A 6537-nucleotide genomic window follows, 5' to 3' on the forward strand; every position below is an offset into this window, starting at 1 on the left:
CGGAACGGGCACCGGGGTCCCCGGGGAGGAAGGGGAGGAGGACCGCCGTCGGAGGCGGGGAGCCCGGCCTCCAGCCCGGCCCGCCCCTGGGTGGGTGGCGACCGGGCTCCCTTGGACATCCGCACCGCGCGCGCCCCCCTGGACAGAGGGCACCCTCGTTTCGGTTTCAGCGACCCGGATCTGATCGAACCCGGGTTTGGTCTTCTTCGGCTTAGGCCGGGCATGGTTCCCCCCGACCCGAGCCCGGCCATGGGGTGATTTCTGAGTGCAGAGCCAGGGGTGGCTAAGAAGTGAGCGCAGCTGGATGTGACCCAAAGAGCGAAAGGGAGGGAGGGAGGGAGGGAGAGAGGGAGGGAGGAAGGAAGGAAGGAAGGTAGGGAGGGAGGGAGGGAGGGAGGAAGGGAGGAAGAAAGGGAGGGAGGAAGGAAGGAAGGAAGGGAGGAAGGGAGGGAGGGAGGAGGGAGGGAGGAAGGAAGGAAGGAAGGAAGGAAGGAAGGAAGGAAGGAAGGAAGGAAGGAAGGAAGGAAGGAAGGAAGGAAGGAAGGAAGGAAGGAGAAAGAAAGAGAAGAAGGAAGGAGGGAGGGAGGAAGGAAGGAAGGAGAAAGAAAGAGGAGAAGGAAGAAGAAAGAGAGGAAGGAAGGAGAAAGAGAAGAACGAAGGAAGGAAGGAAGGAAGGAAGGAAGGAAGGAAGGAAGGAAGGAAGGAAGGAAGGAAGGAAGGAAGGAAGGAAGGAAGCCCAAGACCCCTCAATCCAGGGTCCTCATATCAGGGTCTCCATCAGCTCAAGCTGCCAGTTTGCAGGACACACTTGGACACCACTGGCTAGAACTTCACAGTTGAATGGGAAAGGCGATGGTAGAAATCAAGTTAATCTGATGTCACATTGACTGTTTTGTTTGTTTGTTTTGTTGATTTTTTTTTTTTTTTTGGAGAGACTCACACCTGGTGATGCTCAGGGGTTACTCCTGGCTCTAAGCTCAGAAATTGCCCCTAGCAGGCTTAGAGAACCATATGGGATGCCAGGATTTGAACCACCGTCTGTCCTGGGTCGGCTGCGTGCAAGACAAGCAAACGCTCTACTGTGCTATCTCCCCGGACCCTCAGATTGAGTTTTGCAAACTGTTGGACTGGAAAGCCTTTGGACTCTGGTTCAGCTCTCTCCAGGACAGTCCCGAAGACCCTTGGGTCGTTCTTCCAAGATTCAAAAGCAATTTAGAGAGAAAACTAATCCACCCAGTTAGGGACGGGTCTGTGAAAGGGAGCGGTTTGGGGGTCCTTGGAAGAGGAAAGAGGGCACCTTGGAGATGGGTATGTGCATGAATTACTTGCACGAGGAACCATTATTGTCAAATACAGAATCTCAATTAAAATTTTACGACCTGGGGCCGGCGAGGAGGCGCTTGAGGTAAGGTGTCTGCCTTGCAAGCGCTAGCCAAGGAAGGACCGCAGTTCGATCCCCCGGCATCCCATATGGTCCCCCCAGCCAAGGGCAATTTCTGAGCGCTTAGCCAGGAGTAACCCCTGAGCATCAAACGGGTGTGGTCCGAAAAACCAAAAAAAGGGCCCGGAGAGATAGCACAGTGGTGTTTGCCTTGCAAGCAGCCGATCCAGGACCAAAGGTGGTTGGTTCAAATCCATATGTCCCATATGGTCCCCCGTGCCTGCCAGGAGCTATTTCTGAGCAGACAGCCAGGAGTAACCCCTGAGCACTGCCGGGTGTGGCCCAAAAACCAAAAAAAAAAAAAAAAAAATTTTTTTTTACAACGTGAAATTTTAAGGCAGCTTTGAATACTTGAGGGTTTTGTGTTTTGTTTTGTTTTGTTTTTTACTGTGAAGTCACTTAGGAGAAGTTGCAAAGATATATAAATCCTGATTCAAATGCTAACCTTAGGCCATTTTTCTCTTTATCCTTCCTACCCAGATCTGAGTCATTTGCGATGAACTCATTCATTAGGCCTGGAAGTCCCTTAAGCCTTTTCTAAGAGCCTAGGAGACTGTGGTCTAATTCAAGAAACTTCCCATTTAAAAATAAAAATATCCACGAGTGGTGAGACCGTCCCAGGCACCGTGTTTCTAAACCCTTCGATGATCAGGTCTGATGAAGCCAGGGTTAGGATGGGAGTCAGTTTGCTTTTTTCCTCATGACCTCTCTGCCATGTGCTCTCTCTGTGGCCCTCAAAATCAGAACTGCTCTTTGTTTATCATACAGAATCAGTTCCACCAGGTACTGTAATCCAGGTGCGCTTTTACATATCAAAGGAAGAATTTACTGGGAAGAGGAAAGTGGGGGAACACCTTTGTTTAGGGTTTTAGCTAGGTTTGTTAGGGTTCGAGTTGACACCCGAGTCAGAGTCAGAGATCACCTCCAATAACGCAAGATGCAAAAGGGAGTTTAATGGGTTAACCAAGATCCGAGCCTCATCCAACTAAGGCGGTCTTGGCAAGGACCCCTGACTCAGATCTTCAAGCAGTTCATATAGAAATCACAAGCAGTAACAGTACAATCATTTCAGTGTATAGATGTCTTAATTAATCACAGATTTTTCTGGCTCAACTTTGGTTGTCTGGGGGTACTCTGATTTGAACCCTGGCTGTCAAAGGTTACTCTGATTCAAACTTTGGTTGCCAAGGGCGCCTTTTTCCAAGCTCACTCAACCCCTACTTCCTTATTCCTGGAGGACACCAACTTTGATTTGATTTCTGAGTTAACTCTTTCTCTGCCTTCAGCTAGGAGTGGAAAAAGTACACTTTACTAGGATTTGGGCTTGTCTTAGTCCTTATCATGGACGTAGGGAGGATCTTGGTTCTTATATTTCCCCCCTCTATCCTTGCCACAAGGATGAATCATCCTCCCTCGTGCAAGGGTCTAGGGGTTCTGACAGTTTAACCCACAAACCCTCAATTCACAGTCTGGGAAATAGTCTAAGTACAGTCCACAAATAAATCAGATGTTCCTTCTTTCCAGTCATCCCACAGCCACAGCTGTCAGCCAGTGTTTCAGGATGATCTTTATTCTTCCCTTGTCCTGGAGGTTGAGTCAGGGGTCCTTATAATTTTGCACTGTGGAGAGAGGGGAGGTTTTTTGTAAAGAAGGTTTCTGTAATTTAAATAGCTGTTAATCCGGGGCTTTTTTCTGCTCTAGATTCAAGAGAACTGCCTCCTTCATTGATGTTTAATTGCTTTACCCTTAATAGTTCTTTTTAACACCTTTATCTTTTTTTTTTGGGGGGGGGCCCACACAGTGACGCTCAGGCATTATTCCTGGCTGTGCACTCAGAAATCGCTCCTGACATGAAGCTCACCACAGAGAGTGATGGTGCAGTTACAGAAATAATTACACTGAGAACCATCATAACAAAATGTGATTGAATGAGGGAAATAGAAAGCCTATCTAGAGTACAGGCCGGTGTGGGGTACGGAGAGGGACACTTGGGACATTGGTGATGGAAATGTTGCACTGGTGAAGGGTCTTTTTTTTTTTTTTTTTTGGTTTTTGGGCCACACCCAGCGGTGCTCAGGGGTTACTCCTGGCTGTCTGCTCAGAAATAGCTCCTGGCAGGCACGGGGGACCATCTGGGACACTGGGATTCGAACCAACCACCTTTGGTCCTGGATCAGCTGCTTGCAAGGCAAACACCGCTGTGCTATCTCTTCGGCCCCGAAGGGTCTTTTTTTTATATAAAATGCTAAACAATAAATTTTGTACCTATTTAAAAAAAAGAATAGGAAAAACTAATTATAAATACAGATATGAAGGGCCCGGAGAGATGGCACAGTGGCGTTTGCCTTGCAAGAAGCCGATCCAGGACCAAAGGTGGTTGGTTCGAATCCCAGTGTCCCAGATGGTCCCACGTGCCTGCCAGGAGCTATTTCTGAGCAGACAGCCAGGAGTAACTCCTGAGCACCACCGGGTGTGGCCCAAAAACAAACAAACAAAAATTATGAAATTCATAAAATATCTTTTAAGATTACTCATTACTTTGTTTCATGGTAATGAATATATATAATATATCTTTTATTAAATTTTCATGTCAATCATAAAATATTATTGAGCATCATATCATTATATTGATGCTAAGTTTCTTCTGCCCTCTTCTGATCTACTACTCAGGAAATCATATAATTTTTATTTATTTATTTCCTTCAGTTAAATTAAAATGATTTGTTAAAATGTTTACATTCTGTTTTTGTTTTTATTAAAATATTTATTTTCTAAAAAAAAAAAAAAACAGAAATCACTCTTGGCTTGGGAGACCATATGGGATGCTGGGGATCAAACTGCAGTCCTTCCTAGGTTAGCAGGTGCAAGGCAAACACCCTACTGCTTGCACAACCGCTTGGGCCCCATCAAAGCCTTTATCTTTGGGGCTGGAGAGATAGCATGGAGGTAAGACATTTGCCTTGCATGCAGAAGAATGGTGGTTCAAATATCGGCATCCCATATGGTCCCCCGAGCCTGCCTGGAGCGATTTCTGAGTGTAGAGCCAGGAGGAACCCCTGAGCGCTGCTAGGTGTGACCCCCCCCAAAAAAAAAAAGAAAACAAGTTTCTAGACTTTCTTAAAGGACCAAATTGTCCTTTATTATACTTATTAAGGTATGTAAATCATTTTCACATTTTAGATCTTATGACCAATATTAAATGTAATACCTGCTGACAATACTGTTATGAAATAAACACTCACAAAATTAACAATATTATCTAAAAAGGCTAACCACACATTTTTCACACTATTTTTTTAATTTTTAGATACCTTTAAAGTCAAAAAATTTAAAACTTCTTTTTTGTAGCTCAATTGGCTTGAATTTAAAATGACCAACTTTGGGGGCCGGAGAGATAGCATGGAGGTAAGGCATTTGCCTTTCATGCAGGAGGTCATCGGTTCGAATCCCGGCGCCCCATATGGTCCCCCGTGCCTGCCAGGAGCAATTTCTGAGCCTGGAGCCAGGAATAACCCCTGAGCACTGCCGGGTGTGACCCAAAAACCACAAAAAAAAATAAAATAAAATAAAATGACCAACTTTTTTTTGTGGGAGGGTCACACCGGCAGTGTGGGTTACTCCTGGCACTATGCTCAGAAATTGCTCCTGGCAGGCTCGGGAGACCATATGGGATTCCGGGATTTGAACCACTGTCCTTCTGCATGCAAGGCAAATGCCCTACCTCCATGCTATCTCTCAGGTCTCTAAAATGACCAACTTTTTTTTTTAATTTTTATTTTGACCATATTGGCTTACATATCTTTCACAGTAGTATTTTAGGTACATATTAACATTGAATCAGGGGGATACCCATCACCAAATTTATCTTCCCTTCACCCCCATTGCCTTCCTGCAACCCATATCCCCAACCATCATCCCCCCCCCCCGGGGGGGCTGCTAGAGTAAGTGGTCCCCTCTGTGTCTAGCTAACTACTAGTAATCATATATCTGTTTGGTCCTGGTACCCTCCCTTGTTTCCCCCCTCAGTTTGAGAGGCGAAGCTAGTTCGAGTTATGTGGTTTTGTTTGAAGGAAAGAAAAGGAATAGAATGGAGTAAAACATCAAATAAGCTGAAAGTGGGCGGAGTCCTTCTAGAGGCTTTCAGCCTCAGTTTGAGAGAGGACAGGAAAAAGGTAATTGAAAAACCGCAACCATACAGAAAGAAATATCAAATAAAATATCCAGTGAGCATTACAGCAATAAAGACAAGCACCACACAATAGTCTCAGTCCTGAAATCAAACCATGTTGAGTGCAAGAAAAAAGAGAAAGATAAAATAAAATAAAATAAAATTGGAGACATCAACTTCAATATCTACACCAAAATAAATAAGTCAAAAAATCAATATATATATATATATATATATATATATATATATATGTGGGTAAAAGGGTTATTATTTTTTCCCCCCTGCATAGGCACAGTAACTATTGGGGACATTATAGAGGGAATTCCCTTGGCCTAAGAGATACAGGGTTTCTCCACCCTTGAAGTATACTGTCATGGGATTAACTATAGACTCCTTGCATGATCATTTACTCTCCCCTCAGTGCTTTTGTGGTGTATGGAAGATTTCTGCTTTGTCATGGATGGTAAAATCAAACCTCTGTATCTAGAGATCTTGGTGTCTGTACAGCTCAAGGAATGGAGCTTATGATGAAGTCTTTCTTTATGGTTCTAGCAGATCTGCTTCTTCAGTATCATTTTAATCCCTTTTCTGTAGTGGTGGTCTTGGTCATTATGTTGCTCCTAGGATGGAGCCTGGGATACAGTCTTTCGTTGTTTCCGGAAGACCCGTTCAGTTGCGATTGTCTCAGTCAGACCTCTGGAATTGGAGATCTTGTTAGTTGAAAGGTCGTAGACCAAAATCTAGGCTAGAGCTTTTTTTGTTGTTGTTGTTGGTCCCAGGATGCGTACTGTCCAGTCATGGTTGTAACAACCATAAAATGACCAACTTTTAAAATGACTAACTTTTCTTTTTTTCTTTTTTTTTTTTTGGTTTTTGGGCCACACCCGGTAATGCTCAGGGGTTACTCCTGGCTATGCGCTCAGAAGTC

Source organism: Suncus etruscus, chromosome 20, assembly GCF_024139225.1.
Source record: "Suncus etruscus isolate mSunEtr1 chromosome 20, mSunEtr1.pri.cur, whole genome shotgun sequence".
NCBI classification, from domain to species: Eukaryota; Metazoa; Chordata; class Mammalia; order Eulipotyphla; family Soricidae; genus Suncus; species Suncus etruscus.